Source organism: Rhinolophus sinicus, chromosome 16 (genome assembly GCF_057876585.1).
Source record: "Rhinolophus sinicus isolate RSI-liver-muscle chromosome 16, RSI-T2T, whole genome shotgun sequence".
NCBI lineage: Eukaryota > Metazoa > Chordata > Mammalia > Chiroptera > Rhinolophidae > Rhinolophus > Rhinolophus sinicus.
In genome coordinates this window covers 159,430,474-159,443,020 of record NC_142516.1, presented here as the reverse complement: position 1 = coordinate 159,443,020, position 12,547 = coordinate 159,430,474, and the positions used below count along the sequence as shown (strand labels likewise).

The 12,547-nt window shown below is 30.3% G+C and overlaps 1 pseudogene; it reads left to right on the top strand.

The window, feature by feature from the left end:
• Positions 1–7,373: 7,373 nt before the first annotated feature.
• LOC148755124 (small nucleolar RNA SNORD36) lies at positions 7,374–7,452 on the top strand (annotated as a pseudogene).
• The last annotated feature ends 5,095 nt before the right edge of the window (positions 7,453–12,547 follow it).

Below are 12,547 nucleotides of genomic sequence, written 5' to 3'. Positions count from 1 at the left end.
TTGATTGTATAAACATTTTAATATAAAAATAATAAAATTTAAAAATGTGACATATGTAAATATGTATGTGTAATATAACATTTTATTTATTGAGGGATTTATTGGAGAAACTTAAATGTATAATTAATTAATGCATAAAAACTAATCTCTAATATTTGCAAAGTTGTTCTGCATCATATTTAATACATTACACAATCCCCTCAAATTTCACTAGATGGTGCTATGTAATAAATATAATAAATTTCATATTTAGTAATGGATAGTTCATTTTAATAAGCTTTCTTTTATTATCACTTTATTATGTATGTGATCATAAAATAGAAAACTGGCATTGGATGACTCTGTTTTTAGTAGCATTTATGGATTTCATTTATATAGAGACATAATTGGCACAAGTGATGAGAAGCGAAATGAAAAAGTGCAGAAGTCTTCTCCCTTAACAGGATTCTTGAAGCTTTTTAATGGTGTGTAAGAGATTACCCAATTTGTCATGGTTCACACTCACTTCCTCTGTTATCATATCTCCTCTTTGATGACTAATTGAATTATAATTTATAAATGCCATATAATTTTTTTTCCAGAATGTGCAGTAATTTTTGATATACACTAATTGACCATTCAGAATGGATCTGATGAGCCATAAAATAAATGGCAGGTCCTTACTTTGAAATTACATATCACAGGTGTCATCAGAAGTTTACTGAGATCTCTGCTTAAGAAGGTCAAATGAAACTCTTTGAAAATGATAGGAGCACATCATTACCTTCCAAACATAATTACGTCTATTTCAGGCCTGTGTTAGTAAACCATTCTATTCTGATAAATCAGAATTGGGAAAGTTTTAGGATTCTGGCTAATGTCACTGCATGGCAAAAAATGTAATGATTATACTGAGTTTTCAAACACCATTAGTAACTGAGCTGCAGTATCTCCTAAAAAATTCAAGGCCGATGTGGACCTATGGAATAAAAGCAAGCTTCTTGAGTCAGACGATCTTGGGTTCTATAAATTCCATTTAGGATTTTGCTATAGAAGTTATTTTTAAGCAATATATAAAGGAAATGACTTTATCATTCAGTTTTCCATTTTATTATAATTCTCTGACCATAAACCTAACTTTTCCACTTTCCTAAGAGGGCCCTCCCTGTTCTTTCTAGGCCTGCCAACCACTCTGAACTCACCTGTTATCACTTTTGTATGTTCACACTGACCTGATTTTTGTCCGTTGTAGTATCATTATCAATGTCATATATTCTTTGCCTTATTTGTACCAGTTGTGGTCTCTGCCAGGAAACTTTTCCCTCAAATCATCCCATAACGTCACTATTTATTTGCTGTTTATTTATGTTATGTTCTACTAGGACTTAAGCTCCAAAAGAGGAGGAGCCTTTTAGGTTCTTGTCCAAAGACATATTTCTTGAACCTGGGATATATAAGAATGAAACAGTCATTTGTGAATGAAAGAATCAATACATTAGCTAAAACCAAAGTAGCTTAGCAAATAATGTATGTTTTCATTATAACAAATAAATTCAAATGAAGAAATATTGTTAAAATTGCATTTGTGTCTGTGTATGTAGAGCATTGCTTTTTCCAAGCAGTTTTTTGAAAATAATTTATTTTCACATTGGAACCAGGATATCGAACCATCCTTTCATATTCAGTTGAGTTTCAATAGCACCTTAGTTTAATCTTTTTTTCTCCTAGTTGTGTGTGGAGGGGGAGGGGGAGGGAGATGAGGAAAAAATAATAAAACTTTCTATTTTATTAAATATGAAATAACCTCAAATTCTTCTGTGGGATTTTTTAGTGTTTTATTCCTCATTATGGCTATTTTAGCATGTTTAGTTTAAGCCATGATGCCCACAGAAAGGGATCATGTTTTGATTTAGTTTATGTTAATTTAGAATCAGTAATGCAATTGATGATGAGGCAAAATATGGCTTTTGAAAAATATAGTCAGACAAAGGATTATGAGAATGCCAGTATCTGAATGAGTGCTATCACATTTCTTGGTCTACTGATTCAGATTTGATTATGATTATGAATATAAATGTGCTCTAATTCAAATCTAACCTGATTAGATCTGCATAAACTTTTAGAAGTTAATCAATCAAGTGAAGTACTGAACAACTGCAGGTATAGGTAATCATCCTTAGCAGCCTTTAGATATAAAGTGTGATTGCACTTTTTTTCCCTAAAATAAAATTGTTCATGCATGAGTTCTTGTCAGTCCACTTAGTTCCACTTTAAGTATCTGCTACATGCTCTTTTTCTGCAAACGACTTTGGTAAAATTGACCTCTGACTGGACTAGTAATCATGTCCTGGTGACCTTGCCAAATAATGAACTCTGACATTGGAAAGTGCTCCTTCCTTTCAATGCTTGCTGGTGGGAACAGGTTCTGAAATAATCCTTTGGAATTGTTAAGTATTTACAATTTCTGCCTTGGGTGTTCACTTCTGAAATACATGCTAGCCCTGATGAGAGTATGAGGAATATTGCTCATGTTACTGTCACTAACATAAAGAAGTGGTTTGGTATTGCTGTTTCCTTATAGTCCATCTCTGCATTTTAATAATTTATTGCATTTCCACTGCTATCATCAGTATTTAAATAATCCTTCTAATTTCACTATCAGAATATGGTTTCAAAAGAAAGAAGACAATTCTTCCTTGTTACCAGTATTCACAGATTATTAGCCTTTTATTTGGAATGTGAGAAAGTGGAGTTTTCCATTTCATCATGTGAATATATCTGTATCTATCTGTATGTGTGTGTGTGTATATATATATATATATATATATATACACACACACACACACATATATATATGTGTATATATATGTATATGTGCATATATATATATATATATATATATATATATCCCAAATATTTAGAAATTAAATCTTTCTAAAGAACTCATGGGTCAATAAGGAAGTCTCAAGGGAAATTACAAAATATTTTTAACTAAATGAAGATGCAACATATCAAAATTTGTGGAATGCAATTAAAGTGTGCTTAAACAGAAACTTAAAACATTAAGTGTATAGAAGACAGTTCTCAAATAAATAATCTAAGTTACACCATAGGAAAATAGATAAAAAATAATAAATTAAGCTCATAGCAAGCAGACTGAAGGAAATAATAAATAGGAGCTGAAAACATTAAAATTGGAAATGAAACAATAACAACTAAGCTAAGAAATAAACTTGGTTCTTTGAAAAAAATAAATAAATCTGTAGCAAAATTGACCACAAACTACTCCCCCCCACCAAAGCACAAATTACTCAGATCAGGACTGAAAGGGAGAATAGCCCTATATAACACATAGACATTAGAGGATAGTAAGTAAATACTATGAAAAACTCCATGACAGATTTGATAACTGAGATGACTGTGATTAAGGCCATAAACTACTAAAATATACTCAGGGAATAATTCAAGACATGATAATCTAAAATCTATTATATAAATCAAATTCTCAGTCAAATCTTCCACCAAAGAAAATGGCAAGCCCAGAGAATTTCACTGTTAAATTCCACAAATTCTTAACGAATAAATATCATGTTTTTCATTCTTGGGAAAAAAATAAGAGAAGAGGGAACATCATTAGGTTCATTTTATGAGGTCAGTATTTTTTTTTATACTATCCCAGACAAATTATAAGAAAACTACAAAACAGTGCCCTTCATGAATATACTAATATAGTTGCACAATTTCTTAACAATAAAATAGCACATTATGTATAAATACACACAAACATATATGCATAAAGACATCATGAATAGGTAGGGTTTATGTAAGGTATAAAGGGCTAAATAAATTTTAAAAATTCACTGCAATTCACCATATTTATTTAATACTGAAGAATAGTTATATGATCACCTCAATATATTTAGAAAAGCCTTTGGCCAACATCCAATCATGATAAACTCTCAGCAAATTAAGTATAGGAAGTAAGTCCTTTTACCTGATTATGAGAATCTCCAAAAACATCCTACAGATAACATCATGCTAAATAGTAATACTGAACAGTTTTCCTGAAAGAACCGGAGCAAGACAAGGATGTCTACTTTCACCAGTTTCATTGGAGGTACCAATAATTACAATGAAATCCCCTAGAAATAATATGAGTTCAGCAAGTTTTATGAATACAAATATAATATACAGATCAACTGTATCTCTAGTATAAATGCCCAGGATACACTTGTTGTGTCATCTGATAAGTGGATTAAATTTATTTAAAAAGAAATCAAACTCTTTTCCAGAAAGGCTGCATCATTTTACTTTTATAACAGCAGAGTATGAGAGATCATATTACTCTAAAATCACTCCAGGATTTCACATTTAAATTATTATTATTTTTTTCATTTTAGCTGTTTTAATTGGCATGTAGTGGTATCTTATTGTGACCAATTAATTTAACATCTTTTGAAGTGTTTATTTGCCACCTTTATATCTTCTTTAATCAAGTGTCTATTGTTATCTCTTCACTATTTTATTATTATATTGTTTTCTTACTATTGAGTTTATAGTTTAATTTATATACTAAAGACACACATCCTTTGACAAATATGAGATTTGCGAATAAATATATTCCTCAAGTCTTTGTCTTGCATTTCATCCTCATCACAAAGATTTTACCAGAGCAAAATTTTAATTTGTGGGCTTTTTGTTGTTTTGTTTTGACATGTCTAAGAACTCTTTGCTAACCCTATTTCATGAATATTTTCTCATACATTCTCTTCGTCAACATGATATGTTCTAGAAATGATAAATTTCTCTCATTTCTTTTTTTCATTTTGTCAAGATTTTATAGTTTTGAGCATATACATTCATGGCTTACTAGATTTATACCTAACTGCGTTAGAATTTTGGATTCATTATTAAAGATATTTATAAAAAAGTTTGTTCACAATTTCACATTGCTTTTATAAAAAAATATAATTGATTATTTGTGTGCTGACTTTTTATCCTGTAAACTTATTAAACTCACTTATTAAGGAAATTTTCAGTTTTGTTTCCCTGAGATTTTCTCCATATGTAATGGTGTTCTGTGAAAAGAGACATTTTTCTTTTTTTTCCTTTCTAAAAAGGGTGCCTTTTGTTAATTTTTTTTTCCTCGGTTTATTGCACTACCTAGGAATATTCAATACTGTGTTAAACGAGTGGCTATAGTGAAGGTACTTGCCGACTGGTATTAGAAGAAAATACCCAGTCTTCCATTCTGTATTACAACAGATACAGATTTTTGTAGATGCTCTTCATTAGATTGAGAAAGTTCCCATGTATTCTTGGTTGTCTATGAGCTTTTATCAAGAGTGGGTGTGGAATTTTGACAGTTATCCTACATCACTTATATGACAATATGTTTTTTCTTCTTTATGAAACTAATTGTGCAGTACTGTAATTAAATTATTTTAGACAGGTTGACTCTTAGTAAAAAAACTACAGTTTAATGACAACGTTTTCCATCCTAAAGTAGGTAATCTGATTATGTTTTAGTTTGGAAACAGTGGTATTCCTGAGATTTCTTACTGACTTCCATATATGACTTGGATATTTAAACAAAAGAGTGAAATTCCATTAGCAAAAGGTTGAGAAAGCAGTTTATGTAATACTGGATTTTGATTTGGAACCCTCATGATTGATTTCTGTTTTTTGTAATTATACATATTTCATTTCAAAATTAGTAGAGGATATTAATTAACTTAAGCCAAATAAAAAAGATTTCCCTGATGTGTGGCCAAGAATTACCAAAACAGTTTGTAAATGATTGTTGGCCTTCATATTTTGTTATTGTTGAGACTTATCTTGAGAATCAATCTAAACTTCAGAAAATATAACAAGTAACAGAGTGCACATGCATGTATTTGTCTATACTGGGTAAAACAGCATGTGAAGATATATATATATATATATATATATATATATATATATATATATATATATATATAACTTATTACTAGATATATATATATATAATTATTTATTACTATATATATATATATATATATATATATATATATATATATATATATCTTTTTATTTTTTTAAGATTTTTAGGGTTCTTAGTTTAATGAAAATCAAATAATCCAAGAATAGAAGAGATCTAGTTACTTATCAATGTTGTCCCACAGGTTTTTTGTACCTTACCTAAAGAGATTTATTAATTATATGGTGTAAAATGGTGGTTGTTACAGTTATTTTAAGGGTTTATGAATCATCCCTAGAAACACAGGAGAATTTCCAGAAGAATTCCTTACAATTTTCATGCACATTCATTCCAAAGACAAAGCAGTAAAGCCTGAGCTAATTCTTCAGAACCTCACTCCTACTCCTCAACACGTATCACAAAATTACCTGTTATAGAATTCTAGCATCTAATACTGTGTTTCCCTGAAAATGAGACCTCGCCAGACAATCAGCTCCAATGCGTCTTTTGGATCAAAAATTATTATAATATAATATAATATAATATGATATAATATAATATAATATAAATTAATAATTATATTAATTTTTGCTCCAAAAGAGGCATTAGAGCTGATTGTCCAGCTAGGTCTTATTTTCGGGGAAACATGGTAAGATCCTAGCCTCCAGCTCATAAGCCATATATTTAAGTTAAACTTTCACAATGACAAGCATGTAAGTAGTCTGGATATATATTACAAATGCCGTAGATTTAGTATTTCCTGGTTTCTTTTTATACAGTGCTGAGCTAATGTGTTGTTTATAAACATTTCGAGAATCTGAAAACATCCTGCTCCATGTTTGCTATGGAAAAACTGGGCAAATGCTGAAATGTTCTTAATGTGCTAGATATAAAGATAAACTCATAGAAGAAGTACTTTCAGAGCTTTCACAAAAGTCCAGGGACTATGATACAAAATAAAGATTTATTCACTGGAATATCAATAATAATAGCCTTAGAGTAATTCATAAATATGTTAATTTTTAATATTGATGTTAAAATAACACAAAATTCCAGTTCTCAAATCCAAACGGTGCTGTGGGGTAAATAAATTCTGTGCAATGTTGCATAATTCTATAGCTAGATTTGCTATAGCATTGGACCCCTGTAAACAATACTTTACATGTAGGTTTCCCTTTTTTGATGATAAGGTTTTTGAAATAGGGATAGTGTCTTCACATCGTTGGATCTCTGGCAGTATCATGGATCTTACGCTTAGAAGATATTTTATAAGCGATATGTAGAGAGCCATCTTTGGTAGACATTTTTACACCTTCAGTTGGGAAGTAAATAATTTCACAACATGTCACTGGTACATTATGCCTAATTTAACTCAGTGTGGTTACATAGACTTGATGGATCAAAGTTTTATGGTTGATCTTATTTGAGCCTCTCACAGTTTTGATGCTTATTTCTTCATTTGAATTCAAATATCATGAAGCACAAATATATCAACTATGTAATACTGAGATTATATTACCAGAGGAGAAATGGCTATTCTTTTTGTTTTCCTTTTTATTGATTATTTTTTAATCTTTATTATACTTATTGGGGTGATGTGGCTAATAAAAGTATATAGGTTTCAGTTTTAAATTTCCATAATACATCATCTATATATTGCGTTGTGTGTTCCTGACCCAGAGTCAGTTCTCCTTTCATCACCTTGTGTTTGACCCCCTTTCCCTCTTCTACCACCACCTCTGCCCATTTACCCTCTGAGAACCACTAAACTGTTCTCTGATTCTATACATGTTTGTTTGTCTTGTTCCTTTATTGCTTTCAGTTTTATATCTGACATGTGAAGTCATATGGTTCTTGACTTTTTCTGTCTGACTTATTTCACTTATCATGATAATCTCAATATCCATCTATTTTGTCACAAATGGCAGTATTTCATCCTTTCTTATGGTTGAGTAATAATCCATTGTATATATGTACCACATCTTTTTTATGCAATCATCTATCGAGGGACAGTTTGGTTGTTTCCATGTTTGGCCACAGTGGAAAATGCTGCAATGAACATAGGTATACATATATCTTTATGGATAACTGTTATCAGATTTTTGGGGAAGATACCCACTATAGAATGGTAATTCTATTTTTAATCTTTTGAGGAAACTCCATATTGTTTTCTACAGTGGCTATACCGATTTACATTCCCACCAGCAGTATATGAGGGTTCCTTTTCTCCACAGCCTCTCCAACACTTATTACTTACCTTGTTGATAAAAGCCATTCTAACAGGTGTGAGGTGATATATTATTGTGGTTTTGATTTTTATTTCCCTAATAGCTAGTGAAGTCAAGAATTTTACATATATCTTTTGGCTTTTTCTATGTCTTCTTGGAAGAAGTGTCAGTTTAGGTCCTCTGCCCAATTTTTTTGTTGTTGTTGTTCATAGTATTCCTTTATTATCCTTTTTTTTTTTTTTTTTTAAATTTATTGGGGTGACAATTGTTAGTAAAATTACATAGATTTCAGGTGTACAATTCTGTATTACATCATTTATAAATCCCATTGTGTGTTCACCACCCAGAGTCAGTTCTCCTTCCATCACCATATATTTGAACCCCCTTACCCTCATCTCCCACCCCCCACCCTCCTATTTAATTGGATCACTTGTTGTTTTTGAGTTGTGTTTTTTTTTTTTTTTTTTTTTTTTTTATATTAGCCCCTTATTGGAGGTGTCATTTGCAAATATCCTCTGCCAGAGCTTGTTTGCTCTTTCTTTTGTTGATGGTTTCTTTTGCTGTACAGAAGCTTTATAGTTTGATATAGTCCCATACATTTATTTTTTCTTTTACTTCCCTTGCCTTTGAGGTCAAATTCATAAAATCTTTTTGAAACTCAAGGTCCATTAGTTTAGTACCTATGCTTTCTTTTTAGTAATTTGTTGTTTCAGGTCTTATGTTTAGGTCTTTGATCCAATTTGAGTTAATTTTGGTAGTGGTGATAGATAGCAATCTAGTTTCATTCTTTTGCACATGGCTTTCCAATTTTCCCAGCACCATTTACTGGACAAGCTTTCTTTTCTCCATTGTATGTTTTTGCCTACTGTGTTGAAAAATTATTGGCCCATGTGTATGTGGGATTATTTCTGTATTCTCAACTCTATTCCATTGGTCTGTGTGTCTCTTTTTCTGCTAATGACATACTATTTTGATTATTGTCACTTTGTAGTATAAATTGAAATCAGGGAGTGTGATACTTCTGGCCTTTCCCCCCCTCTTCAGGACTGCATTGGCTATCCTGGGTCTTTTGTGATTCCATACTAATCTGATGATTTTTTTATACCGTATTAAAAAAAAAAAGAATGCCGTTTTGATGGGGATCACATTAAATCTGTGTACTGTTTTGGATAATATGGTCATTTTAACCGTTTATTCTCTAATCCATGAACATGGAATGTCTTTGCATTTCTTTAGGTCTTCCTCATTTTTTTTAATGTCTTATAGTTTTATATGTATAAGTCCTTCATATCCTTGGTTAAGTTTATTTTTATGTATTGTATTCTTTTTGTTGCAATTGCAAAAGGAATTGTTTTTCTCATTTCTTTTTTTCTGAAATTTCATTGTTAGTATATAGGAATACAATGGGTTTTTGTACATTGATTTTGTATGTTGCCACTTTTCAGTATTTGGTTATTGTTTCTAATAGATTTTTTATGTTTTGAATTTTTTTATGATTTTCTATATAAAAATCCTGTTATCTGCAAAATTGACAATTTTAATTTTTTCATTCTCATTTTTTGTTTAATTAAAGTTTATTGGGTGACACTTGTTAGTAAAATTACATACATTTCAGTTATACAATTCTGTAATACATCATCTATCATTCTCAATTTAGATGACTTTAATTTCATTATTTGTCCTGATTTCTCTGACTGGTGCTTCCAATATTATGTTAAATAACAGTGGTGATGGGGCATCATTATCTTGTTTCTGATTTTAGAGGAAAAGTTTCCGGTTTTTCACCGTTAAGTATGGTATTAGCGGAGGGTTTGTCCTATATGGCCTTCATCATGTTGAGATACTTTCCTTCTTTACCCATTTTATTAAGTGTTTTAGTCATAAATGGATGTTATATCTTGTCAAATGCTTTTTCTGCATTTATTGATATGATCACATGTGTTTTATTCTTCAATTTGTTTATGTGGTGTATCACATTGATCAATTTGCTGCATATTTTCAACCATCCTTGTGTACCTGGAATCAACCCCACTTGACTGTGATGATTAATCTTTTTAATGTATTGTTGTATTCTATTTACTAGTATTTTGTTTAAGATTTGTGCATCTGTATGCATCGGAAATATTGGTTGTAGTTTTCTTTTTTTTGTCATGCTTACCAAATTTTGTTATCATGGCAATGTTGGCGTCATAAAATGAGTTAGATAGTATTGTGTCTTCTTTAGAATGGGTACTAAATAATCTTTGAATGTTTGGTAGGATTCACTAGTGAAATTATCTGGTCCTGGACTTTTGCTTTTTGGGATTGTTTTGGATGACTGATTCGATTTCCTTATTGTTGATTGTTCTATTTAGATTTTCCAGTTCTTCATGATTCAGTCTAGGATGGTTATAAGACCTTGTTCATTTCTTCTCAGTATTGAATTTGGTGACAAATAGTCCTTCATATTATTTTTGCATAATCCTTTGTATTTTATTTATTTATTTATTTATTTGGTTTCTGTCGTAACTTCTCTTTCATTTCTGATTTTGTGTCTTTTATCTTAAGTTTTTATTAGAATTTTATGAAGATTGGCATAAGCAATTTTTGATTGTATATAAATGATAATGTGATCAAGATAATTTAATCGCTTTAATTAATCCCTACTAACTTGATTCACAGTGACATGCATTCCAACATATATACTGAGGTTAAAACTAGCCTAAGACTATAGTAGACAAGACCATTGAAGTCACTGAATCGATACTTGCTGTACCCTCTTCACTTCAGTTTGTGTTTTAATAGCTAAAATAGTTCTAATATATGTTAACTTATAAAATCTACAATGAATAAATTTAAAATAATTTTAATGATATATATATATATATATATATATATATATACTATTATTTTGCATTTTTTTCTATTTAAAATTCAGTCATTATCAGTCAAGAAAATTATTGAAATAGTAATTTGTCATTAGAGAAATTGAAACATAATCATTTTGGTATTTTTTTTTTTTCCTAAAGGAGCCATTTTTAATGGGAAGTTACAGTTAAAACAAAATTTAAAAAATTGAGTTGCATATGTAAGCAAAAATCTTTGAATGAGTAGGTGAGTTATTCATTGCTATATTGTTAAATTATAGGTACAACTAAATGAGGATTAATTATAATTTTAAATCTATTATTACAACTAGAATTTTATATATGAAATCCTTAATCTTCTTTAGTTTTTATTAATTTTGGTCTGACAAATGGTTCAGAGACTTTACCCATAGGATTAAAATATTAATCTTCAAATCTTCTCAAAAATAAAAAGGTCAAATTAGTCAATGATTATTATTTATTTATTTAATCAGTGGACTTATGTTGAAGTTTGTTGTTTACTACTACAGAAAAATGAAACTATAGTGGACTCTGATAAGCTTTATTGTGGTGACAAAAATGTAGAAATAAAACCTAAGAACAAACCGTGTAAGTGGAATGATAACATTAATCAACTAGTTGAATCTAGCAATTAAGATTTGAGGGATATAATAGTCTGCTAAGCAGCTGAAGAGACACTCAAGGTGCTTTCTCCTCTTAAATGTTCAGTTAGAAACCAAACATGAGATGCACTTATAATTGGTGAATTACAATTTTAAAAGTCTGATTTTAAAAAGATTCTTAAAAATATGCCATGTGTGTCACCATTTGCATGCCTTTCTGGTTGAAGTTTCTGTATATAGCAGCCTGAAAATACGCTTCTTCAATGAACGATCGGTAGATGGTAGGGATGGCTCAAAATCTATATCATTGACATTGCAGAAAGATACATCACGATGAAGTTTATGAGCTTGTAAACTGTTTTACCACGTATTTCCTGTTCTACAGCTTTTGATTGACATCACTGTTATGAAATATGCCATGCCAGCTATTCACTCTCTTATCAATTACAGTGGGTACCATTGTTTTTCTGTGGAATTTACTTTTAATAGAATACCTTGCCTCTGAGTGTAATAGCAGTTATTATTATTAGTGTTGTTGTTAAAAAAACAATTGATTCCTTCTTAAAATCTAGACAAAATAATATGCTGGTGCAGATGAGCTGGCAGCTTACTTTTTAATTATTTACCACTTAAACTACACATGTTCACCTAAATTTGGGTTAGTTTTGTAATACAAGGTAAGTAAAAGAAAGACAAAATGGTTAGTTGATGAGCAGTAATGGCCGGGTGTAAAATGAGTAACGATGCTTTTTAGAGATCAACTTGACAGACTTCAAAGATATTTTATTTTTAAGTACTGATTATGTAGATGACTGCAATTTGTGTGGATTTAAATTTAAAGAAATTGCAAGTTACTGACATTATGTTTATAGAATTTTCCGGGATCTGAGACGTGTTTAAGAAATTACAAAT